Source organism: Sinocyclocheilus rhinocerous, unplaced genomic scaffold, assembly GCF_001515625.1.
Source record: "Sinocyclocheilus rhinocerous isolate Xijiao unplaced genomic scaffold, SAMN03320098_v1.1 scaffold714, whole genome shotgun sequence".
Classification (NCBI taxonomy): domain Eukaryota; kingdom Metazoa; phylum Chordata; class Actinopteri; order Cypriniformes; family Cyprinidae; genus Sinocyclocheilus; species Sinocyclocheilus rhinocerous.
Genome location: NW_015646165.1, coordinates 1,569,223 through 1,597,095, shown reverse-complemented (window position 1 = coordinate 1,597,095; position 27,873 = coordinate 1,569,223). Strand labels below are relative to the sequence as shown.

Below are 27,873 nucleotides of genomic sequence, written 5' to 3'. Positions count from 1 at the left end.
CATATTTCCCCCCAACCAAAAAAAAAAAAAAAAGCCTTTATAATGTAATAGATTAATATAATAAATATATTTTAATATAATAAACATTTTAATAATGTTATGTATATATATATATATATTAAATATTATTATTTAAGATATATTTATACTTTTTTCACTTTTTATACAATGCTTATTTTCATTGTATAAAAAGTGAAAAAAGTATAAATATATCTTAACTAAATAAAAAATTGAACACACACACACACACACAAATATATATATATATATATATATCATATAATTTCCCAATAATCCCATTGTCCTATACTTTAAGCAGATAAAAAAAATTGTAGTATTAAAATAATAAGATGATTATAAATATTTAATTTTATATATAGAATTATACATTATACATTGAAATATGACACAGACATGTTCTCTGGTTTTGTGAGATTCCCTCAACCAACTGATGCATCATGGTACCACAAGTTTTTTTTTCCCTCCCTCCTTCTGCATCAAAGCATCAATAGAAATGTTGATGCTTTGATCTAGTTGTATCCTTCCATCATGTACTGCTTCATTTTTTTTGCTTGGGTTTTATATGTTGCACATGAGATGTGTCTGTGAAAACAGAGTATGTGGGCAAGTCCATTTGCCACCTCACTGTGCCATTTCACTGTGCCTTGCTTTTGTATTTTTATTTTGTATGTGTTTAAAGCAGAAAATCTTTATTATTATGTATGTATGTATGTATATATATATATATGTATATATATATACAGTGGGTACGGAAAGTATTCAGACCCCCTTAAATTTTTCACTCTTTGTTATATTGCAGCCATTTGCTAAAATCATTTAAGTTAATTTTTTTTCCTCATTAATGTACACACAGCACCCCATATTGACAGAAAAACACAGAATTGTTGACATTTTTGCAGATTTATCAAAAAAGAAAAACTGAAATATCACATGGTCACAGTATTCAGACCCTTTGCTCAGTATTTAGTAAAAGCACCCTTTTGATCTAATACAGCCATGAATCTTTTTGGGAAAGATGCAACAAGTCTTTCACACCTGGATTTGGGGATCCTCCGCCATTCCTCCTTGCAGATCCTCTCCAGTTCTGTCAGGTTGAATGGTAAACGTTGGTGGACAGCCATTTTTAGGTCTCTCCAGAGATGCTCAATTGGGTTTAAGTCAGGGCTCTGGCTGGGCCATTCAAGAACAGTCACAGAGTTGTTGTGAAGCCACTCCTTCGTTATTTTAGCTGTGTGCTTAGGGTCATTGTCTTGTTGGAAGGTAAACCTTAGTTCCAGTCTGAGGTCCTGAGGAAAAAAAATTAACTTAAATGATTTTAGCAAATGGCTGCAATATAACAAAGAGTGAAAAATGTAAGGGGGTCTGAATACTTTCCGTACCCACTGTATATATATATATATATATATATATATATGCACTTATGCCAAATACTACACGTGGAGTATCTGCATCTGAGGTTAGGTCTTGCCGGGTAAGAGCTTGTGCCCATGGTTCTGCTGCTGCCTAGTTAAAGTGCACAGTTGGCATCATAACTCGTGTGCCGATGCCAAGTCTTTAAAATGGCACACGCCCTCAAAAAGCGTAATTGCATCTTGCACTGTGCCCTGGTTTTCCAATCTGTTGGCATGACAACGGTGGTGATGGCCTTGAAGTCCTCCTCGCGTTCTTCATATCCTCACCTTCACTCGCTCTTGATTTAGCGGCATCACTGAAAGGCCGCCATGTCTGAATAGCCACATTTACTCAAGTAGTAAGATCAAAAGTTTTTTTAATCTTCTATAGATGCACCTCAGTGCTGTTATTTGAGTCTCTCACAATTATAATAAGTCTTTTTTTTTGTGTAGAGCAGTTTCATGTGATGTGTATGCATTTTTCATATTTCTAAACACATGACAAAGATAAACACTGTGTTATATACAATCTATTGTGTGGCTCTAAACATGAAAGAACGCTCAGACTGATTAGTATGATTTTTTTTTTTTTTTACCTCACAGACGTAATATTGAGATTTAGGAGTCTGTTCAATCAAATTTTCTTTAAAATATCTAAAAATAAAATTTTCTGAAGACAGTCCTCTTTTTTTTGTTTTGCAGGAGTGTCCTCAGATCCTGCCGTCCACTCAGATCTACATCCCTGTTGGTGTCATGAAGCCCATCACCTTGTTGGCCCGCAATCTTCCACAGCCTCAGTCTGGACAGAGGAACTACGAGTGTATCTTCTATATTCAGGGAAAAGAGTACAGTGTCACTGCGCTGCGTTTCAACAGCACTAGCATACAGTGTCAGAAGACCATGGTAAGTTTAAACCATTGTTTTTTGGTGTTGTGGGTGGTTTTGTTCAATGGGGATGTTTTTTTCCCCCAGAGGTTGCTCTTTCATAGCTCAGGAGTTGTCATGGTGTTATCAGCTATGTTTCATGTGTTATGTCACCAGCCTATATTTGTTTGCAACTTGATTGTTGGTTTGATCTAACTGGTCAACCGACAGTGGAGAAAAAAAAAAATAAATAAATAAAAATAAATTATTGGTGGAGAAACGCTAGTCCAAATAGCTGGCCATTTTCTTACAGCACTGCTGACACAAGCCTTCCCCCTCATTACCTTTTGGCCAATCAACATTTTGTCTGGCTGTCAAAAATCCCATCAGGCACTGGGCAGGCACTGGTGGACCATTAGGCCTGATGAAACACGTGCCACTTGTTATCGTTTTAACAGACTGCTTTGCAAAGGCAGTCATTAGTGGCAGAGAGAGGAAGCTCGGGTGTTTGATGGCACCGTGACACTTCTCACCATGCCTTATTGATGGCCGTTATAGGACGCAGCCTCTTTCACTTTTGTGTTGAGATTCCTTGTGTTACTGGGGGCGAGCTAATTACACAGCTAAGAGTTTGCAGAGAGCTGTCTCGCTAAAGACTTTATCGACTGTTTGCTGTCGCAGCCGTTTCAAATCAACAGCGATTGGCGCGTCACTGATGAGAAGCTATTCCTCTGTCTCCGCTAGCTGGAAGCATCAGCCAGAGTGATGTTAACTTTAACAGTCAACCAGAGCGAAAAACAGCCGGCTGGTTAATGAACTGTTCTCTTCTAGTTTTGCAAGTGAAGGTAGAAGCAATGCAGGTGCTTAAAGGGATGGTTCTTGTGTTATTCTTCACCATGCTCTTGCTCTCGCTCTGGTTGCTGTGTGCGTGCGCTCTTCCGGGAGAAGTGCCCATACAAGGAATTCCGCCCTTTATGATGTCATACAGGGCCGTACTCGAAAAAAACTTTCCAAAATGTATACGAACCCTGAAGGAGTGTATTTGGCACAGAAATACTCCATCATATGTCCAACTCGTTTTTTGAAACTTCGGCCATTGTGTATTTTATGATCACATGGGCCAGTGGACCTGTGCCGCAGGCAAATGGACCGAAAGTCATTCTGACAAGCCGAGAGCCCTTAAATCGTCACATCCCTGTGAGTTGTTTAAGGGCCATTATTGGTGGAGAAACGCTAGTCCAAATAGCTGGCCATTTTCTTACAGCACTGCTGACACAAGCCTTCCCCCTCATTACCTTTTGGCCAATCAACATTTTGTCTGGCTGTCAAAAATCCCATCAGGCACTGGGCAGGCACTGGTGGACCATTAGGCCTGATGAAACACGTGCCACTTGTTATCGTTTTAACAGACTGCTTTGCAAAGGCAGTCATTAGTGGCAGAGAGAGGAAGCTCGGGTGTTTGATGGCACCGTGACACTTCTCACCATGCCTTATTGATGGCCGTTATAGGACGCAGCCTCTTTCACTTTTGTGTTGAGATTCCTTGTGTTACTGGGGGCGAGCTAATTACACAGCTAAGAGTTTGCAGAGAGCTGTCTCGCTAAAGACTTTATCGACTGTTTGCTGTCGCAGCCGTTTCAAATCAACAGCGATTGGCGCGTCACTGATGAGAAGCTATTCCTCTGTCTCCGCTCACTGGAAGCATCAGCCAGAGTGATGTTAACTTTAACAGTCAACCAGAGCGAAAAACAGCCGGCTGGTTAATGAACTGTTCTCTTCTAGTTTTGCAAGTGAAGGTAGAAGCAATGCAGGTGCTTAAAGGGATGGTTCTTGTGTTATTCTTCACCATGCTCTTGCTCTCGCTCTGGTTGCTGTGTGCGTGCCTCTTCCGGGAGAAGTGCCCATACAAGGAATTCCGCCCTTTATGATGTCATACAGGGCCGTACTCGAAAAAAACTTTCCAAAATGTATACGAACCCTGAAGGAGTGTATTTGGCACAGAAATACTCCATCATATGTCCAACTCGTTTTTTGAAACTTCGGCCATGTTTAGCATGAGAATCCAACCAACACTTTAGCAGTGTAAATAAGTCAGAATGCATGAAATAGCATTAGACCTCCCCTTTAAAGTTAGGGCAGAACTTTTTAATAATGACTTAAAGTTTGCTCTGTTCCTCAAAGGAAGTTATCACATGACTTCAAAAACATTGAATATAGCAAATTAGTCATTTGAACAACTTTTCTGATGCTTTTGTCTTCTTTTTGAAGCTTTTAAACGCTTTAGCCCCCTTAATTTAATGAAAAAGAGCAGTCTTAAAAATCCCCCTTTGTTCTCAGAAGACTCGATTAGAAAGTCCTGTTACTTTATTCAAAATTCAGATATTGTGGTTTAAATACAAAAAGTAACATGTTAAGTTACTAAAGACTTCCTAAGCTCAGTCTGATTATATAGCTGATGTTCTTTAACAACCATGAAGAGCAGTAGGTCTTCTTTATCTCAGTTGAAGCTCGAAGAAAGGTGGTTTTCCTTACTTTCCTCTGGTCATCTGCAGTTTATGCCTGTGACGGAACCACACCGGGTTTGGTTCTCTGCTGCTGGGTATTCAGACAGCCTGTCAGTCCTAATGAGAGCCGCAATTATAGCCGTGTTAAGATCCTACTGCAATTACACCATTAAATGCCAGCAATTATCAGTTACTTAGCGTGCAGTGATTTTAGCATGAGTGCTGTGTAGCCCTGAGTGAGAGTTCCATTACCACAAGTAGGAGCATGTTTAGAATGACAGGCTTTGGCATAGATCAAGAGTCACACTTGTTTTAGTCATTCACAGCGTCACTCCTTACAGATTAAATGACTGTTCATCATTAGGCTCTGGCTGAATCGGTCCCGGAACATTCCAAGGACTTCCGTGTTTGAACTGTTTGGCTGAGGTGCCAGACTGCAGGTCGGATGTGAATCACCCGCCAAATCCCCAGCAGTTCTTTTCATTCACGCCACAGAAACTTCTCCATCTGAATGATTAATAATGACGCTGACTAACAGTTCTGAACTGTTTGCTTTGAAATTCAATTTTAAGGTTACTTTTTGCTAAAATTGAACTAACATGTGAATTTACATCATAATATCTGAGTTGTTTCATTTCAAAAAGTGTGTGAATATTGAAGACATATTTAAAAATGTGTGAATATCTGTGCATTAGATAAAATATCAAAATTATGCTAGAGCTTTGAATTATGTTCCCTTTCTTGAGCCATTTTTGAAAGTAATTTAAAAAAATTGTCAAGATTTTATTTATTTATGAAGTAATTTCCTTGTAGGTGTAAGTTTGATGCCCACATGCTTGTTGAACACTATTGTTTAATTAAGTTAAACATCTTTTGGGGAAATGTGTTGCTACTATTTATGCTTCAAAAAGTGTTTGAGCATTGAAGACACACACACACACACACACACACACACACACACAAAGCCGGGATGTCAATGCATTACATAACAAAAATATTAAAATCATGCTAATTATTTGAACTATATTCACTTTTTTATCAATTTTTTAAAGAAATTTAACAATAGGTCAAGATAATTTTTTACTTATTTATTTTGTAAATTTATCAAGTCATTTCCTCATAGGTTCAAGTTTAATAGCCTGTGAGTGTCCAAATTCTTGTTGAAAACTAATGTTTATCAAATTCAAATATATATATTTTTTGTTAAATTCAAATAAAAAAAGCACATTGCTACCATATTACAGTGTCCCCCCCCCAAATATTAGTTTTATTTACAAAATATTTGTTCACTATTTTACATACTGATGCTTTCGAATGATTTTTACAAATTTAACAACCTCATCTGTGTTAGATATCTAGATAAAGTTATCGTGATGGCAGATTTGAAAGAAGTTGCTATAACAATGTAGAATGCATCATAAAACCAAATGTTTAAGATTGCATGCCATAAACATAGATGTGAATCTAATTGTTCACTTTTCTCAGGAGTTACAGAATAATATAGCAAGCGGCATTCCTCAGCGCTGGTCGTGGAGGTCAATCGCATGCCAGGTAGATCCGAGGCAACACCTGGCAGGTGGAATCCCAGGCTCACAGTGGGCAGATGGCTGGTGTAGTATGATTAGGGAGGGGGAGCTGATTGTGTTTGCCTGAGATTGATCAATTCGATCCTTTGTCTCTCTGCTTAAGACAATAGAGAGACGGGTTAATAAAACACAACGGTGTGTTGGGACACAGAGGTAAGCGTGCAGTCTTGACTCAATCGATTGAGTAAACAAAGGATATAGAGCTTAGGATGAGATGTGCTGAGAAGGAAGAACATCATTGAGCATTAGCAGGTTGATACTGAAGAGGAAAAACGTATTATCTGAGTTTGGGTTGTTCTTATAGCTAGTGGTCGACCGATATATCAGTCGATATTTGGCATTTTTTCAATATCGGCATCGGCCGATAAGTTTTCCTGTTTGGCCGATGCGTTCGATGCGACTTTTATTTTGACGGCGCTGAGAACGGCAGCGCCTGCGCGCACAGTGCTCACATTCTCCCTCTTGTTCGCTGTTGTCCTTAACAGTTGTCTAATACGGATAGAAGTCTGTTTAATAATCAGATAGAACGGTTAAACAAAGGAATTAAAATGTATACAAAAAAGTATTATAATGACTGCTTTTATATTATTAGTAATAGAAAGGCAAACATTATAATACTTTCTTGTTTGCCGTCAGCATTTAGCAAATACGCATTTATATCAAATAAAGAAAACATTGAATAACTAATGAACATTTAATTTCACAAACCTTGTAAACTTAGAGCTGTATGTAAAATGAGTGTTACCTTGGCTTTATTTGAAAAAATATGATTCCCAATGCACACAAACTTCCCAGAATACTGAGTGTCCTGTTGTTTACAATAGTGTTTACTTCCTTTTTAATTATATTTTTATTAAATATTTATTTATTTGTGAAAAATGCTTTGTCATCTAAAGTATAAGTATGTTTATTTAACACATTTATGTTTTAATCAATTTTCTAATTATTTCAAATTTCTTAAATATTAATTAAAAGAAATAAAATTATATCGGCTTTATATCGTCCATCGGCCACCCTGCTTTCCAAGATATCGGCATCGGCTGTCAAAAAAACAATATCGGTCGACCACTACTTATAGCCGTCCATCGAGATGCCTGCAGATGTATTCAGATGCATTGTCTCCAAGTGTGTGTCTGTAGAGAGATGCGAACTGGACAAAAGTGATGTGAAATGCTTAAGAGAGATTGAGACTGATACAGCAGATTCACTTTATTTAATAGTGATCCAATCATGATATCCTGATTGCAATGTTTTTAATCATAATACACATCACAACTCAACTTTCTATCCATTTATTTTCACTGTGGCATATTGAAAAATGCTGGATGGAAATACTAAGGTACAGATAAAAATTTGGTAACATTTTACAATAAGGTTTTACATGTCAACATTAGTTACCACAATGCCTAGCATGAACGAACAATACTTTTACAGCATTTATCAATCTTGGTTAATGCTCATTTCTAAATTTTTGCTCATTATCTTGCAGAGCTAAAGATTCAAAAAGTACACAAAGTGCTAATTTCTACTGCGTTTTTAACATTTCATGTTGTATCAATTAATTTTCATTCGTGATAGAAAATAAATTAACAGTAAATAGTAGTATATTACAAATTTATGTTATCCTAGACTAATAAATGCTGTAAAAACGTATTGTTAGTGCACAATACGTAATACCATTATTTATTTATTATACAGGTGCATCTCAATAAATTAGAATGTAGTGGAAAAGTTCATTTATTTCAGTAATTCAGCTCAAATTGTGAAACTCGTGTATTAAATAAATTCAATGCACACAGACTGAAGTAGCCAAAATCATCACAATTAAAAGAACCAGACTTAAACTACTTCAGTCTGTGTGCATTGAATTTATTTAATATACGAGTTTAACAATTTGAATTGAATTACTGAAATAAATGAACTTTTCCACGACATTCTAATTTATTGAGATGCACCTGTATATTTACAAATTAAATTTTTTCATTTGCAAATTGGGTGAAAACAAAGTGTTTATTGTGTGGTAATACACAACCCTATTCTAGTGTAAAATCCTTAAAGGGATAGTTCACTTAAAAATGAAAATTTGTTATCATTTACTCACCCATTTACTCACATGTTGTTCCAAACCTGTACAATTTACTTTCTTCCACTGAATGCAAAACTTTGAAAAAATGTCTTCCTTTTTGTCCATACAATGAAAGTCAATAGGTTTCAATGTCGTTCAGGACCTCATTGACTTTCATTGTATGAATGAAAACAGGGAAAACGTTCTTCAGATGATCTTCTTTTGTGTTCCACAGAGGTAAGAATGTAATGCAGGTTTAGAAATGGCAACAGAATGCTCATTTTTGGGCAAACTGTCCCTTTAACCCTCTGGGGTCCGAGGGTGTTTTGGGGCCCTGGAAAAGTTTTGACATGCCCTGACATTTGTGCTTTTTTCAGTTGCTTACAAACATTTGAATGTCTAAAGTTTAATAACACCGTAATCAGCACAAACTGGGCTACAATAATATGTGATCTCATGTCTCTTTGTTGAGTATTTGCTGAGTTACAGTTCATTTTAATGACGCGTTTCTAAATAAAGATCACGCAGACCAAGGCGGCAGACTGCGCACCCTGTTTGTTTTCTTTATTTTATAAATGCACAAAGTTTTGTTGTTATTATGTGTGTATACAAATAAAAGTAGACCATTTACAGATTCGATTGATGTATTGCTCTAATCTGTAAGATCAAAACTGAAAGTGTAATTTAAGTTCTTTTCGGTGTTATCAGGAGAAGATGCCACAAAACGCGTATCCGCGTTAGTCGACCCCAGAGGGTTAAGACTCACAAACAAAGGCAACCATATGTTTATAGGGAAGTTATGTAGATTTTGTCCTGGCACCAGCACAAATTTGGTGGAAAAGAGGTAGAGGATAGGAAGTCAAATGAAGAAGTGAAGATGGGTGTATAAAAGACGAGACAAGAGGCCTAAAGTCTCTCTCTCTCTGAGCGCCACAGCTCAGGACCCAGGAGATGAACAGAACAGGCTGATGGTATCAGACTCTGCTTTACAACATTACCTTCAGCTCAGATAAATGACCGGGGAGAGAGAACGAGAAACTGACAGAGAAAACACAATGATGGAAAGGAAAAAAGGGGGGAAAGGGAAGAAAAATCTCGGCCAGAATCTCCTCTATGCCGTCCACAGCAAAATGAGGACTATCGGGAGAGTTTGATAGGATCCAATTAAAAGCTGTCGTAGATAAAATGATGATGAATTGCAGCCGTGCAGCAGAGAGATGGTTTGCTTCAGACTCAACACACCAGCTCCTCCCCAAACACTTTGGGGGGTGGAGATGGAAAGGAAGGAGGGAAAATGAGCTGAGGAGCAGGGTCATCATTTTTGAGGAAGCGGCTTTCGTACGTTGGGGTGAGAGGGAGTAGTGAATAGCTGAAGGAGTCTCAGTTGCTTCCCACAGCGGGGTTAAGAGTGTGCCAGACGCTCCTGTGGAGCCGAGCTCCTGCTAGGAAGAAGATTCACCATGAGCTCAGAGCTAAATTCAAGAGCTTCAGCCTCTTGACGAAAACACTCTCATTGCTAAAAACAACACAGCAGTTGCACCAATAAAATAACTCTGCATAATGAGCTACAAATACATTTTGACAGCTCTTTTTTTAATTAGTTCTGTTTGCTAAGTATTACTATTACTTGGAATTAGAGATTTCAGCAAACTACAAACCACAAGTGTACGGTGTATGTTATATGGGCCATTCTACAGAATTGGTGTAAACTGCTGTCCCACATCCAAAAAACACATTTAAAAAGCATTTAAGTATTCATATCTTACTGTAAATGTTTACAAAGATCCTTCTATTATCTATTGAAACCCTCAATAATATTTAAAATATCAGTAAGCTTAATATATATAAAATCATCATTTATTGGGTACTTTCAATTGGGAGGTGGCTGTCCCGAACCCTAACCCCTAAATTTCAACTTATGAAAATGATATTGAAATATTTTTTTGTATTTTTTTCCCATTGTTGTCTCTAAAAATATATTTTTGATTATTTTATAAAGTGAAGTTCAAAAAATATATTTATTTTATATTTTCTTTGTAAATTATGAAACTTTGTTTAAAAAATGTGTCCCACATTTTCCATGTCACTACCGAAACACTGTATGTTTTAGTCCATTGGCTGAGACTGAAATTAACTACACCCCTACATTTATGATCAGGGAATATTTATGTGTCACTCTCTCTCATAGATACAGGGTGAGAAGATAGGCCCTATCATTTTGAGGTAGATGAGTGAAAAATCTGTGTGGAACGTCTCTACCGAACACCTTTTTTCTGCAATTAAGCACACTTTTTTGGGAGTTATTCCATATCATTTATGTGTGTGCAACTGTTCAAAACAGTGCTAGCACCCATGTGCTGATTAGCATCTTTGAGATGTATCTAAAATTATATCTAAAAGTATCTAAAATTGTCACTACCGAAACATTTGGTGGAGTTTCGGTAGTGACATCTTTGGTTTTTTGGGTGTTATCTACGGTGGCCGAGAAGTGCAAAGCAAATCACAATTCTGAAAACAAAATAACAAATTACAAACGCAAATGCAAGTCTACAAAACAAAATAACAATTCAGAAAGCACAACAACAATTCAGAATACATTATAACAAGTCAGAAAACACAACTACAAATCAGACAAACCGGAAGAGGTAGGTATAGTTTGAGACAGCTCCATTGGTTTGGGATTACTCATCGCTGACTGGACGAGACATCTGTCAATCAACGTATACAGGAAGAACCAGCCGAAGAACAGCAGAGTCGTGGTAGAAAGTTCGGAGATGGTATTAAAGTAGCTCAGTTTAAATGTATTGTATGAATTGCCCTTACGCTGGAATAAAAAATATGGGGTGTCTATTTACATTTAGTTAAAAGTGGCTGTAAATCGTCAGCTCCAGTGGTGCAGATGGAAAAATATAGACTCCCTGTATTTTTTATTCCAGAGTAAGGGCAATTCATACAATACTTTTAAACTGAGCTACTTTAATACCATCTCCGAACTTTCTACCACGACTCTGCTGTTCTTCGGCTGGTCCTTCCCTGTATACGTTGATTGACGGATGTCTCGTCCAGTCAGCGGTGAGTAATCCCAAACCAATGGCGCTGTCTCAAACTATACCTACCTTTTCCGGTTTGTCTGATTTGTCGTTGTGTTTTCTGACTTGTAAATTTGTTTTCGGATTTGTCGTTGTGTTTTCTGACTTGTTATTTTGTTTTCTAAGAAAAAAAAGTTCGGCAAAAGGCGGGATCGAACCCGGGTCGATCGCGTCAAAAAGCCAACCACACGCACTTATCCAACTGCACCACTGGAGCTGATGTTTCACAACCACTTTTAACTGAATGTAAATATACACTCCGTATTTTTTATTCCATAGTAAGGGCAATTCATACAATACATTTAAACTGAGCTACTTAGGGTAGGTGTAGGGAGGGCTTTATTGTACCAATAAGGTGGCATCCATTTAATAATTTTCTGAATTGTTGTTGTGCTTTCTGAATTGTTCTTTTGTTTTTTAGACTTGCATTTGCGTTTGTAATTTGTTATTTTGTTTTCAGAATTGTGATTTGCTTTGCACTTCTCGGCCACCGTAGTTATCCCATAAAATTGTCACTACCGAAACAGTCACGACCAAAACATGTCATCATTTTTTTCGGTAGTGACAAAAGGGAACACATAATCCTCATATTTTGAGGAAATAAACAATGTTTGTACAGTTATGCAATTGTTTTGTATTTTACTGTAGTATGTTTTAGTAGTGTTTTAGTATGCAAGTTCAAATTCAGTAATGTGATGTGGTCGCTACCAAAGCATTACTGTCACTACCGAAAATGTGTAGTCACTACCCAAACATGGGATGTTTTGTCAAAAATAAAGTATACTGAATTATCAACTAAGATGTTATGAGAGTTTTTGGTTCAATGTATATTCAAACTAATGAATCCTTAACTTGAAATCAGTATAATTAACGTTTTGCCTTTTACAAAGAACAATTTGATTCAAAATACAACAAATCTCATAAATTACACTTGAAATATTGTTAAAAATGTAATTGTTATTGATTTACTTCTGAAAAAAATTAATAAAATAGCAAAAATTTGGGAAGAGGACAAATATTCCAAAACTTTCTGAAAATACAATATGAGAATTACCTGCGCAGTTACTAAAAATGTGTACCTTGGATATTATACAATTTGCATACATACAATTTTTTTTTGCATACATACAAAGACGTTTCCAACTCTGACTTTTGACCAATTTTGTGGAATGACCCATATATATATATATATACTGTATGTGTGTGTGTGCGAGTGTGTGTGAGTTTGTGTGCGTGTGTTTGTGTGTGTGTTTGTGTGTGTGCTTATCACTGGTTCCCTCGACAAAAAGCCTATAGGACTTTTCCATAGGCTTTTGGATTATCGCAAAAAAATAAGCTCTGTGTTCAACCATAGTTCATGAAAATTACACGTTTTGTCCATCAAGATAATCTTCACAAAATAATATAACTTATGAATTTTGAAGCCTAAATAAAAGTGCCAGAACTTAAAAGCTAAACTTAGGCTGTAAACGAACTACAGCACCACGGTCACTCGCCTTCAGCGTCACCACCTCCATGCAACTTTTTCAAACTTATTTTTTACGTGTTCAGTGAAAAGGATTTACTCTGTATATGAATTTTAATCTTTTTTTTTGCAGCATATCGAATATTATTTATTTTAATTTTTTTTACAGGAATGCTCCTAAGGTCTAAATTCCTTCATATATTTTTCTACTTTATTTAAATTTTATTTTTAATTAAAAAGTTTATTTCTTATATATAATTTAAAACGCATTAACATGACTTAGGTCTGCATGTAATATGTAACTAAAATGTAATTAATTATGTAATGTATGTATTATGCAATATATAACATATGAAGGACCTGAAGAGCAGTATATATATGCATGTGTGTGTATGTATGTGTTGTTATTATTATTATTATTATTATTATTATTATATTGTTATTATATAATACAAATAAAAAATAAGTTACTTTTTGACTTTCAATTATATTATACGAACATTTATTTTTATTATTTTTATATTTATTTATATTTAAATTTTATATATTTTTATTTTAAACATTTATTTATGTATCTGCCTTTTTCTTTTTTTTACCTTAAAACACATCAGTAAATATTTCATAAGATGCTTATTGACAGTTAACATAGACATTGAACTTCGTTCTGTAGGACCAAAATAATAAATTTTGGATGCTGGATGTGTTGGTGTTACGTTTCTAAATGTGTGCATGCATGTGTGTGCGTGTGTGTGTCTGTGTGTTTAAACCCCCTCCCGATGTGCTGATGTGTTATTTTTACCCAGGCACACAGGTATGCTATCAAAATGACTAATTATATAAGACTGACCCACACAAAAGGCGGCGTTTTTTCTTCCCTCCCTCCTCACATTCCAGCAGCTGCTCTGTTTTGTTAACATCGGCGCTTTCCAGCCCCATAGACCCGGAATCTCCTGCCTCACCCGCACGTATCCATACTCTCCCTTCTTCCCTCCATCCCCCTGATCAATGGGCTTGCCAGCAGAGGACGGGTGCAGGCTGGGGAGATGCCCAGTGTGTCTCTTTATTTCTGGCCTCCATTAATTTTCCCCTGTGAGGGTAATTATGCATTTTGGGCATGCAGGTGAACAGAGAGAAAGAAAGAGGACCTATACCATTCTCAGACTATTGTACATGCGCAACTGCTTACACCTTTCATAGGTTTATTATAACTGAATGCATAATGAGTGGAGCTCTGCTTGTCTTTTGTCATATTCAGAAGTTAGTTGCATGTTTCTTGCTTGTTCTGTTTTAAGGTCAGTGTGAAGTTCCAATCTGTGTTCTGCAAAGCAGCTTTACTGTGTACAAGAAAAGTTGTTTTTTTCCACTGCAGATTACAAAGATGGCTGTGTCATAAGTGGCAAAATACCTTAAGAAGATGCTGCAGAAATAGCAACAAAGTGATTGACAATGTTCTGTCACATTTGATGATATTCAGTCTGTAAAAAAGACTGAATAGGAAAAGAGCTTTTATCCCTTTTTTTTTCTTTTTGCTTGAAACCAACTTTTAGGAATGTTTTAAAATTGTTGTGACATTTATTTTTGTGATTAACACATTTGTCTCTGCAATGCTCACCCTAATTAAAAAATAATATGTATGTATGTATGTATGTACGTACGTATCTATCTAATTATTATTAATTAATGCTAATAAATACAAAATAATAATTGTCTTATTATATTTAAATGTAATCAGAAAAGTAATAGCCATTGAGAATAATGAGAATTTAATAAGAATTTCAATCAATCAATCAATCAATCAATCAATCAATCATAAAATGTACAGGTTCATTATGGTAATTAGACTTATTTTTGTCAGGGAAGAAATTGTCATGAAAATAAATAAATACATTGCTTTTATAGGCTATAATCTTAATTTTATTTCTGTAAACATTTAGTTTATTTATTATAAATATTTTTTATTTAAATATGAATATTGTAATACATTTATAATAAATATTAATTTAAATATAATGCATATTTATTTACCCACTGTGTGTGTGTGTGTGTATGTATATATATATATATATATATATATATATATATAAATAAATAAAGTGGGAATATAGATAGATAGATAGAATTACATATATTGAGTTATATATGTAATTATAATTTAATTTTTATTTATTTTTTTTAAGGACGTCATAACTGTGGCATGGTGTGGGTGTTGTGATCACAAACAGATGAATATATAGAAAAAGCCACAGTCTAGCAGACATTGACATTAATCAACACCTGTCATGTCAGCTCAGCACCTGAGGGGCTTTTTTAAAGCTCGGGGTTCGGCGCGTATGGAAAAGGTTGCCGGATCATAGTTATTCTTAATTGGGTCATGTGCGTGTTTCTCCTCACCTTGTGTTGGAGGCCTCCATCAGCCTCATGGGAACTCACACTTGCACAAGCAATTAATTACTCTCCGCCATGTCTCCACGATGACCACGGGCTGAATAATGAGCGTTATTATTCATCCAGTCTGAAGTAGACGCACAGCTCTCCCCGAGCTCCTCTCACGCTGGCTTCTCTCATGAAACAGAGCCCGCTGTTTTCAACCACCTTTTCGATAAATGCTGCATGTGGCCTTTTTGTAAAGAACAATGCACTCTTTAGTTGCTTCCAGCCATTCTGTGGTCACCAAACATCATGTGACCTCAGTCACATGATCTAACCGCCGCGATTAGCATCGAATATGCCGATTGTCTGACTTAGGTGAGCGTGTAGTGTAATGTCAAAGGCATGTTAATGATGATATGAATAAATCATATCTATGTTTATGGACGGCCCTGGGAGAACAACGACGGCTGTTGTTAAGATGCGACGTATGTGTGGGAGGACTGCTGGAGCTCTTTAAAGTTTAATGGAGCTGGGACGCTGGTGAGGATTCGTAGGCAGGAGAAGTGTGAGGGTTCACATGTCTGCTTAGGGAAGAATGTGTGTTTGTAAGCGAGGAGGTCATCTGCGGTCTGCGTGGAGGATGTGTTTGATCAAATCCAAGCGTTGAGAGAAGCTGTCAGTGCTTGTCAAAAGAAAGACTTGGGTGTTCAGCGGTTTACCCTTGACCTTGCGTCTTTCAAAGAAGCATCAATTGACGCATTGCTTTTGTTCAGACAGGCAGCAAACATCTCTTTTACGCATATCCAACTATGATTTTTCTGATTTTAAAAACTAAAAAGCTGTTCACATTTATATGTGGTTTGAAATCTGATTAACATAATTCCCAAATTCAAGTGATAAATATTTATTTATTGTTTTTTTTTTCTGAACCAAACAATCATAAATCTGATTACAGTGACGTTCATATATGGTTTGTAATTTAATTAAAATCAGATTTTTTTTGGCTCTACAATTCAGTTTTAATTGTGAGATTGAATTTCTAGTCATTTTCATGTGACTTATGCCATAATTCCATAATTCATATATATATGTATATATATATATATATATGTATATATATATATATATATAAAACAAAGCATTTCTTTAATAAAAAGCTGTTCTTTGAACTTTGTCACACTTTCCACAAAAATAATAAGCAGCACAACTGTGTTCGACATTGGTAATAATAATAAAATGTTTCTTGCACACCAAATCAGCATATTAGAATGATTTCTGAAGGATCATGTGACATTGAAGATGAATAATGGCTGCTGAAAATTCAGCTTTGAATCACAGGAATAAATTATATTTTTCAAAATATTAAAATAGAAAACGGTTATTTTAAATTGTGATCATTTTTGATCAAATAAATGCAGCATTGGTGAGCGTGTTTTGTTAATGTTTCATGTTTTTTAAACATTTAAAAAATCTTATCGTCCCCAAATGTTTGAATATTAGTTCAGATGTGGCACTCATCTATTAAATGGTGAATGAGTGAACATGTGAGATGTTTCAGACGCGGTGTAAGCATGAATGTGTCAATAGTGCTGTAATCCCTCTGATGCTTTTGTCTGATGTGCTTCATAAGTTCGTCATGGCGAGATGTCATGATGGACATGAGCAAAGGCAATTTTCAGTTTTCCGTCCTCGCTTTCCACTGTGACAACTACTCAGTTATAGTAGAAGTAAGTCTCTCACCGTCACACTGACACTTAAATCAGTGCTGCGGCAACCGATGTGGATATACTGGATATTGACTGCACTGTCAGAACAAGTGGACCTGATTTCATCACTTGGAACATGACAGACAGGTAAAGTCATATAGATCAGATTTGAGAAAAAAAATCTGATTTATGTGGCTTGTGAACAAAGCCGGTCCTATGCTCACCATAATTTTTTAATGCTTTTTGTGCTGCACTAACCCTATTTTTTTTCATTGTTTGCCAAATTGTATTGATTGGTAGTTCAGAATGCTTTTCGTAATTTCGAAAGGTAACAAATAAATATGGTATTGTGCATTTTCTGTCCTTGGAAACAATCCCATGGTAAAAGATGCTAATTTAGAAGTGAATAAAACATTAGAGAATAAGGTTCCCCATGAAGTAGATGAGAAAGAGATGTGAGGGAGATTTCAGTGAGAGAAACAACAGATTCCAAGTGTAGTCCGGTGGAATAATTCATAGAATACTGTTTATGAGACAGGTGAAGCAAGGGCAAAAGCAGTGTCTGCTGTCTTTTTCCTGTTCTGAAAGCTGGTGTTGTTGTTATTAACTCAAATTAAAAAGATATATATATTTTTTGTAATTGAAATAAAGCTAAAATATAAATATTAGATGAAAAACGTAAAATGTTATTGCCTTGTCAAATAACTGCAGTTGGAAGTACTAAAACTGAAATAAAAAAGCTAATAAAAAATATTTAAAGAATGAATTAAAATCACAAAAGCACTTAACAAAATTACTAAAACTAAAATTAAAATGAAAACTAATAAAATACAATTCCAAATAATAAATACTGTAATAGTATATAAATAATACTAAAATAACACTGTTGAGTATTGATAAATGATAAATGAATAAAAAACACAAATTACTGACAAAAAAATAATTTAAGTAAATAAATTAAGCATAATGAGTCTTTTATGAAGCTTTGAAGATCCACTCCTCATTATTTGCATGGAAAAAGCAATACATAATTTCTTCATAATTTCTCCACCTTGATTTCACTGAAATAACATGAGGGTGATTTTTGAATGAACCTTTTCTTTAATACATTAATCGAAAAGTTTGCAAAAGTTCTGACACGAAAACTGTTCAAATGTAACATTAAAGGTTGCATTAGGATTTTTACACATTTCAAATACGCACAAAACTGGCTTGACATGTATTTTGTATGTTCAGGTAGTCATTAAAAAAAATCTACCTCAGCTTCAGTGGTCAACTATTATGTGTGTGTGTGTGTGTGTGCGCGCGCGCGCGCGCACATGTGTGTATGTTGGAGACAGTTGAAGCCAATTGAGATGTGTCAGAAAGCAAATCGGAAATGCCAATTTCACTTACATCCAGGCAACGTACATCACGCCTAAACTGCACCACTTGTTTCATGTGTAAATTAATGGCTTCCGCTCTGTAATTTAGATTTTTGAGGTCTCCCACACACCCTCAATCTATTTCGCCCCATCTTCCTCCCCATTTCCGTCTCGCTTCCTCTTTCCCGTGTGCTCTCCGACCCCACCGCTCATCCAGAAACGGCCTGGCCCGCTCAGACAAATCACATTTCTCTCTGCGTGCTGGTTCTGAGTCAGTAGCTCTACTATTAGACGGTTTCTGATACTAGAACCTCGTCTGTAAGTGTGCTGAATATCTGCTGCTGTTTATCAGGAGTGTGTGTGAATGAGAGGGGCCGTAGAGAGGAGGCTGCTGTCAGGGTGGAGTGTTTTCACCTCCCCCATATTGATCTGACAGTCTCACAATTGCGTGATGAGAATCCTGACTTGTCTCTCCTTCGCTGTCCATCTCACTCTGCTGCTCTCTCTCTGTTTTATCCGTCTCACTCTCTTTTTCTCTCTCAAGGATACACGCTTAAATGGCAAAATTTACATGGAGCGAGATAAGTTAGTATGTTTCATTCATTCGCTGCCATTTCAGCCGGGCTGAGCTCAAGCTGTGCACAAGAACACGGTTTGCGTGCGTTTTTCTGAACAATCTTCATCCCAGTGGCCCCCAGTTGCATGTCAGGATCAGTGCACAGGAAAGAGGATAGGAAGCGATGGTGAGATGCGTGAGAATCGAAAAATGTTGTGAGCCAGATTCAAACTCCAGATTCCTACATGAACATTACAGCTGAATGTGTCCATCAATTGCTTTATGTTGAGTATTTGTGGCTTTTTAGTAGAGGGAGAACAGGAAATTAAATGGCGAGAAGTGTGGGTAATGGGATCGAGAAATATTGTGAGCCAAGCTCATATTTATGGCATGAACACTACAAGCTAAATGTGTCCAGCAATGTTTTTTTTAAATGTAATTATATTTTTTTATTTATTATTTTTTTGTCTTTAGTAAAGAAAGAACATTAAGTTATGCCTAGTAATAGAAACAATTGGTTCAAGAAAGAAAAAAAAATCTGATTAAAATCCGTGTTTACCACATAAGCACCACAGCTCAATGTGTCACTTTTTTGTTTTATTTTGGGCCATTTTGTCTTTTTAGCAGATTTTTTTTTTCTAAATGTTAAGAAAGCACAGTAAAAGATGACAAGAAGTGGGGGTAATCAGATCTGAAAATTTTGCGAGCTGCAGTTGTTCAGTGTGTCATTTACTAGTTTTATTTTGTGCCTTTTTGTCTTTTATGGTGGATAGACAGACTGCAGAGACAGGAAGTGATGGTGATAAGCAGGAGGAATCAGATTGGAAAAGCTGTGAATCATATTAAAATCCATATTTCCCACATGAGCACTACAATCTACAGTATTTTTGCAGGTTTTAAAATGCTTATAAATGGTATTTATTGAAAATTGTTTAAGAACACCTATTACCTGTGGTAAAACATAACCTTTTGTGGCTTTTTGCTTGATTTTATGATAGGATTTGCGCTTGATGGAGGCTCACACTGCACAAAAGAATGAAAAAACATCAAGTGTATATAACAGCATTGAATCATATCTTTCTTTTTTTCTCTCTCCAGTATGACTATGAAGGAAATGACATCAGCGACCTGCCGGTGGACCTCTCGGTTGTGTGGAACGGAGATTTCGTCATTGACAACCCCTACAATATCCAAGGTAAAGCTCTCATCCGTTCCTCTATAGTCAGTCCTTTTGTGTACCCACACCTCTCTCCAGTATGTCTGTGAAGACAAATTAGGTCCGTTTTATGCCTGGCTGCATGTCAGGCCTCACTGCTCTCCATACAGCTTATCTGGAATAATGACTGGAAAATTGAGCTTTGCCATCACAGGAATTACATTTTAATGAAATATAAGAAAAAAAGAAAAAAAGATGTATTTCACAATACTTTGTTTTTACTGTATTTTTATCAAATAAATGCAGCTTTCGTTGGCATATCCTACTTTCTTTTTCTTTTTTTTTATAAAAAATAATTTATTGACCCCAAAATTTTGAATGGTATATAATAATAAAAATAAGTTATTATTGGTGTCTTAAAAGGATGTCTGCACTGCAAAAAAATATTTTCTTAGTTTTCTTCAAAAATGCATAGAACAAAAAAAATGGTTAAAAATGAATTCAAAATATATTTTTTGAAAACTAGACTTAATATCTTTTGCAACTTTCAAACTATGCAAACTGTCTTGTTTTCAGGATTTTGAGATATATTTGGCCCGTATTTCTCTCTCTCTCTCTCTCTCTCTCTCTCTCTCAGCATCGTCTTTATAGCACAATAAATGTATCCAACTGCAAGAGAAAAAAACCCAGCTTTGCCCTGCTGTAAAGTGGAAATGTTAATGTAATTAAATCATTAATTTGGTTCAGTTTAATTAGCGCAGCGCTACTTTTAAGCTTAGCCGTGGCTAATCTGATTAGCATGAGGCTGAGACGGATGGATACACTGTCTCTTTTGAAGTCCGGCGGCAGTCTAAGACGCCCAGCCAACAGAACATTCACCCAGTCCCCTGAAGCTCCAGAGGCCCACGAAAAATCTGCCATCTTTCTCTTTACAATGGGAATTTAACATCTGTAATTCGCTAATTGTTAGCTGTATCTGAGGTGATACCTTTGTTTTATACATCATCCAATTTTTAATCACACTTTCTGTCAGTTCACAGTTAAAGGGAACTAGTTAAACATTTAGATAAAAAATGTAGAATAATGTGTCTGTGCTCTCATTTTTAGTTTTGCAGTTTGGATTATTAGCAGTAATAGGTGATGGTTGTGTGGATGAACTCATTTGTTTAACTTCAAGTACTCAAGTACATGCATTCAGCTTAAAATAAAAGGTACCATGGTACTATTTGGATGTGAACCATAGTAGTCTTTGATATACCTTGGAATACCATATAAATACCATACTATATAGTGTTTACATGGTTCTCAAATTGTTATGCTAATTTTTATGCATTTCACTGCTTAAAAAAACTCTTAAACTAACCTAAGCTGGTTAGCTGGTCTTCTAGCCTGGTCATAGCTGGTTTAGTAGGCTGGCTTTAGAGGGGTTTTGACCACTTCTTTAGCTAGTCAGGCTTGGACACCATCTGGACAACCAGCTTATACCAGCTACATCCAGATTAAACCATTTAAGACCAGCCAAGCAGCATAGACTGGTTTTAGTTGCTTTTTTTATTTGCTCAAATTGCCATGTTAGTATTATATATATCGGTGCATCTCAATAAATTAGAATGTCGTGGAAAAGTTCGTTGAGATAGTGAGTTGGTGGGTTTTTGTTAAATGTGAGCCAAAATCATCACAATTAAAAGAACCAAAGACTTAAACTACTTCAGTCTGTGTGCATTGAATTTATTTAATACACGAGTTTCACAATTTGAGTTGAATTACTGAAATAAATGAACTTTTCCACGACATTCTAATTTATTGAGATGCACCTGTATATATTTTTTATGAAAACATTTGTATTACATAAGATACCATCTGATACCATCTCTTTACCTTGGTGCTGCTTTTTCTGTTCATTAAATGAGTAAGCCACTAAGGTTTTGCTTGATTTTACCACAGTAAAGGATGTATGTTGGCTTATTGTGAGATGCAGGTGAATCACTGTAACTCACGCCTAAAACAGTGGCAACAGCAATATGAAAAAGACACTGGTGTTTAAAAATAATCACATTTATTAAGTCTAATAATGACAATAAACACTTCTTCAGTCAGGAAGTTCATTAGCTAAACTGTAGATGGTTTATGGTTGCCAAGCAACTTAGCACATTAATATAAAATTAATCTGATGTGTGGTCGCAGGTTTTGTCCTCTGCTCTGTGTGCTTATTTATCCCTGTCTTTATCTTTCTTTCTCTCGGCAGCGCACCTGTACAAGTGTTACGCCATGCGGGACAGCTGTGGAATGTGTTTGAAAGCGGATCCTCGGTTCGACTGCGGCTGGTGCGTGCAGGAGAAGAAGTGTTCGCTGAGACAGGAGTGTGCTCCTCCAGAGAGCATCTGGATGCACCCCAGCGCAGGAAACAGTCGCTGCGCACACCCCAAAATCAACAAGGTAGCACCCGTTCTCATTTAACACATTCAGTATTTGCAAGGCTGTCAAACACACTTTTTTATTGTGTGAGCATTTAACAAGCGTTGTATTTTGCAGAGCAGTGTTGAAAATGAAGGTTCTTCAATGGTGCTTTGCATCTTATGTTCAGCAAAGAACCTAGCAAGTACATTTTTTACTGTATAAGTTTTTGAGAAGCTTTATGGTTCTTGTAAAGAATATTTTTACATTTATAGGTTCTTTAGATCAGTGTTTACGTTTTAGGTATCTGTTAGAGGAAACCTCAAGTCTTCCTGGGTTCTTCGAAGCACCATTGTGGTTTTGTTAAAAAACGATGGAATTTAAAGAAATAAAATATTAAATACAATTATATGAAATATACGCTCAATACAAAATAACCTCAGTCATCTGCATTAGTGTAATAATAGTGTAATAATGTTGATTACCACAAAAAAAAAAAACACCACCAAGGCTGAGGCAGAAATGCAAAGCTTCTATAAAAATCACTTTTAGCACTTACACTACTGTTCAAATTTTAAAGATACATATTTTTTTAAACTCTCTTTTTCTCACCAAGGCTGCTTTTATTTGATCAGAAATACAGTATAGTAATATTGTGAAATATTATTGCAATTTTCAGCATCATTACTCCACTCTTCAGTGTCACATGATCCTTCAGAAATCATTTTAATATGCTGATTTGCTGCTCAGGAAACATTTCATTTTATTATCAATGTTGAAAACAGTTTTGCTGCTTAATATTTTTTTTGTAAAAACTGTGATGCATTCTTTTCAGGATTCTCTGATGAATAGAAAGCTCAAAAGAACAGCATTTATTTGAAATAGAAATCTTACACTATAAATGTCTTTACTGTCGCTTTTGATCATTTCAATACATCCTTGCTGAATAAAAGTGCTTTTTCTTTCATAAAACGGCAGTGTAACTTCACACAGAAAGGTTTAGTAAGCATATTTTTGTATATTGTTTTTGTCCTGTGGCTATTCAATTGAAACATAATTTTATAATATAATTAAGTTTTTAAACTTGTATGATTTGGCCCCATTTACTTCCACTATAAGCCAGGTTTAGTGTCATATTTGCTAAACACCACTGTTTGTCAGTGTCACATATCAATTCAGTAGGTTTATCATAAAAGGATTTTTAACAAATTTGTGTTGTTTCCCTCTTCACGTCTCATCATAAAAGTCTATTCACAGAAGCCATTCGTTTACTTCCTGTATGCTAACGATGGTGTACTATTTCTCCATTTTTTTTACACAGACGCTCTTCATCTAAGAAAAGAAACAATAGACCTCCATTTTAAGTTTCCTACAGTGGCCGTGCCAAACAGATCTCTCGCTGTGCTTTTATTGCCGTGCAGCGGTGTATTGATGCTAATATACTGCAGTGTGCCAGTGCTGGCAGCTGGCAGTCTGAGAGACAGCGGTGTCTCTCAGTAAGATTAGCCCCTGATACTGGGTAATTGCCAGTGGCACAGTTGCTAATCCGCTAGCTCATGCCTGTCTCTCTGCTTACTTATCGCTCTGTAACCAGAGCTGAAAGCTTGAATGAAGGGAGAAACAGAAAAGGAAGAGGTAGAGACAAAGAAAGGGAATGGTGTACGCTTGTTTTCAGCTCACACAGAATCAGCTGATGGAAGTCTTCTGAAGACAAACCATAGTGAAGAACAAACTACATTTTAGTTGATATTGACAGATTTTACCCTCCAAAGTAGCTCTCAGAACAGATATTTGTTGCCTTCAGACACAAGACATTAAGCATTGTATGTTCTATCTATGTCTCGTGACCAAACATAATTGACAACGGCGCCATGTTTGATTTAGAGTTACAGTGATGAAAATGAAGTTGTGAAAGACGGAAATACAATGCATTTAATGTGTTCAAACCAAAAATACAGTAACAGTAACACAGGCTGTACTTTCTTCACAGGCTCATTTTTGGGCATTTGTGGTACAGCTCTGATGTTATTAGAGGGAATACTGAAGGGTAGTGAACAAGGTCCAAAATAAACACTCGCCAAATGTGAGTAAATAAAAGGGAGTTAGTAGCCAGTTGGCACAGAATTAGGTACTGTAGCAATAAATGGTTTAATTCAAATTTTGAGAATGATAATTTGATATTTAGCAATGCAAATCAAATCGTCCACTAAATAGTCAGTGGGGATTTACCATCATTAGTTTACCTAGCATACTAAGGTTTTCATTCCCTCTGAACTTCATGTTCATGTGAAAATATTAGTGTAATTTTATTATTATTTAAATACTATTAAAGTGTTTATTAATATTTTGAATTTCTTTTTTGTTTTGTGTTTAATTTGTTTCATTTTTATTAAGAATATATCTTTATAGTAATTTTGTTGTGTGCTTTTGACATCTTTTTTTTTTTTTTTATATATTTCAAATAATTTTATTTATTTTAGTTAAAGGTAAGGTAACAAAACTGGAAACTGTGAGCAGCAAAATTGTTTATTGGCCCAGGATAGAGCATTAACTTTCCATAACAAGTAATATTATGCTATGCCTATATATTTTATCCTTTTCTTGCCGTCTGTCCTTTCCTACCACGCTCATTCCCTTGCTTCTCCTCCATTCACATCAGAGTCGTGTGACTTAGTATATTAGCCGGTGGATAAGCTTCTAATTTAATTTGGAATAGAGTATTTAAACTGGGATTTTCTGTCTCTGTCTCCTCAGAGAGACCCCTGGGTATGAGTAGTAATTGAATTTGCTTTATGTCTGTCTTATTGTCTGCTGTTTTGTGTCTCAGTTAAAGCTGTCTGCTAACGTCAAAGTTGTGCTCTTTCATTCTGAGGACCATAGAAGTTTATAATACCTGGAGAGAGCTAGCTGTAAGCGTTCCCATTCACCTCAGTGGCAGTTACTGTAAGTTTTGCAATATGCTGAGTAGAGAAACCCTGACATTCATGGGAAAAAGTCCTTCCTAAACTGCTCCTTAGCTCTAGTTTTTTGCAAAATGCATCTCTTCACTTCGGCATCAATATCGCATTAACTTGCTCAGAGTGTAGATTTTCTCCTTTTCTAATTACAGCAGAGGAAAGCGCACCTAACGGAGGCAACAGCAAGGTTTCTTATACCAAACATCCTTTTCTTTATCTGGGATTTTCTCTCTCTATCACACACACACACACACCCTTATCGCACCTTTGTCAACAGTAAGCAGCTCTGATAAGCTTTGACACCGAAATATGTAAAATATACATGATGTTCTGCCTTGTTTTTCATGCAGCGAGATGAGACAGGCATGGGAGGCGGTAGGCCATTGATTGGATGATTTGGTTTGCGTTCTCCTCATGTAGGTAACAAATGAAAATAGTCTTAAGCCTCACGTTCCTTTTGGGAGACGGACTTCTGCTGCCGCCCATCCAATTCTGGCCATGATTGGACGCCACCAAGCTACATGTAAAACAACCCCTCTGAAACCAATTACAGACTGCTTTTCCCTCCTTGTTTCGTTATGCTGTATTCTTTATTGGCATCACTCTACAAAAAGGCAATTTTTGACTCTATGGTCTATACAAGGCTCTAAGATTGGCTTAGGGGGAGAGGGATTTGAGAACATATGCTACAAACTAGCAATATTGGATGGGAAAATAGGGAAAAAAGGAAGCAAATTAGGGCCCCGAAAAGCTACATAACTGAAACGACAGATATGGCAGAACTTTGATGCGTTTTTCCATTCTTCAGCAGATTGGTGGAGGCTCTATAAATAGGAGGTTTTCTGGGTGAAATCCCAAGTGAAGCTGTTGTACCCGTAAGCAAAGACACTTAACCTCAATTACATCAGGAAGCATGCAGCCGTAGACGTACGGAAAAGGGGGTGCCAGACAGAACTGTGTTGCGTGTCTGGCGGAAGAGCGCAAGTAGATGTTTCTACCAGAGTAATTCGACTGCAATTTGTCGCCAACTGTTTTTTGAAAGGTTTTACCCATGCTGCATTTCGGTGTTTGCCAAAAGATGAAAGACCACCTTGCTGATGAAGATCAGGGAAAGACCGACAAACAGACAGACAGCAGACAAACGCAACATCAGGAAAGCGTCAAGCCTCACACACTGTGCAGGTGGCCTGTAGGCGGATGGGATCTGCAAGACGGGGGTCTTCAGATGCCCCAGTCTGCCCCTATTCTTTTCACCCGCCATCTTTTCTGAGTCCTCCCACTCTCCCTTCATTGTCGTCCTCCCACCTATTGGCGGAGGGTTGGGGGAATGCGACACACAAACAATAATAATCTCGCCACTGGAAATCGGCAGGAGACTTTGTGCATTCTGGTGCACTTTAATCTCAGTAATTGCATATATTTTTTGAAATGTATCGTTACCCAGAGCTGATAATGAAGGGAGATTTACTTAACTGTGTATAATTTAACAAGGTCCTGGGGGAGAACGTGTGTGTATATTAGTGTTCTCCCACTTGTGTTGAGAGATATTATTTTTATCTATCATTTCGCTCTAAGGCTGATTTAATTAGAAACGTATAAATTGTTTTTTGAACATAATAAAAGACATCTAATGTAGGTTAATTTTAGTGTAATCCCGAGCGACAGGCTTCAGTCCAAATTCTGTGATTTTCAGGTCAAAACTACTGTATTACAGTACATGCTCTATCAACACAGCTTGAATTTATTTTGCTTCTTAGGCTGTTGTATTGACATTGCAGTGCGGTCTGAGGCATCATAACTGGACTGACCATTTCCTGGGTTTACTGAAGTTTTGCGAGGGCAGACTTGCATTAAGTCTGCTCCACATTGCAGCATATTTTGATCAATATGTGAAGCAATCAGCCTGTGCTGTTTATGGAATTCGGCGAATCTAGTGAATTGTTCTTTCTCAAAAGTGCTCATTGTTTCAATACTCCCTACCTTGTTCCAGGCATAAGGAAGTTGCGTGTAGTCAGCCAAGCCAATCTGAGATGGCTGGCTCTTGCCAGTTATGTATGCAACAGGTTTGTATGCCATTCAGAACTAAATTGAAAATGCCTCTCACATTTCAGCTTTGAATTTCAGAATGTGGAATTAAAGTGAATTGAATTTCAAAGAAATTAGTGTTCATTTTGTCAGCCATTTCTAATTTAGTCTTAGTCTTAGTCTTGTGTCAAATGTGCTTTTTAATTATCATCATATTTAGTCAACCTTGTCCTGTTTTTGTTTATTCAAGTTTTAGTCGACTAAATGTTTCAGCATTTTAGTCAATGAAAACTTTTCGGCACATTTTCGTCATGCTGTATAATGGTTAAATTAATATATATATTAATATATATATATATA

General features: G+C 36.4%; 1 pseudogene; it reads left to right on the top strand.

The window, feature by feature from the left end:
- LOC107707032 (plexin-A1-like) overlaps positions 1–27,873 on the top strand; it is a 239,176-nt pseudogene that overhangs the window by 160,952 nt on the left and 50,351 nt on the right.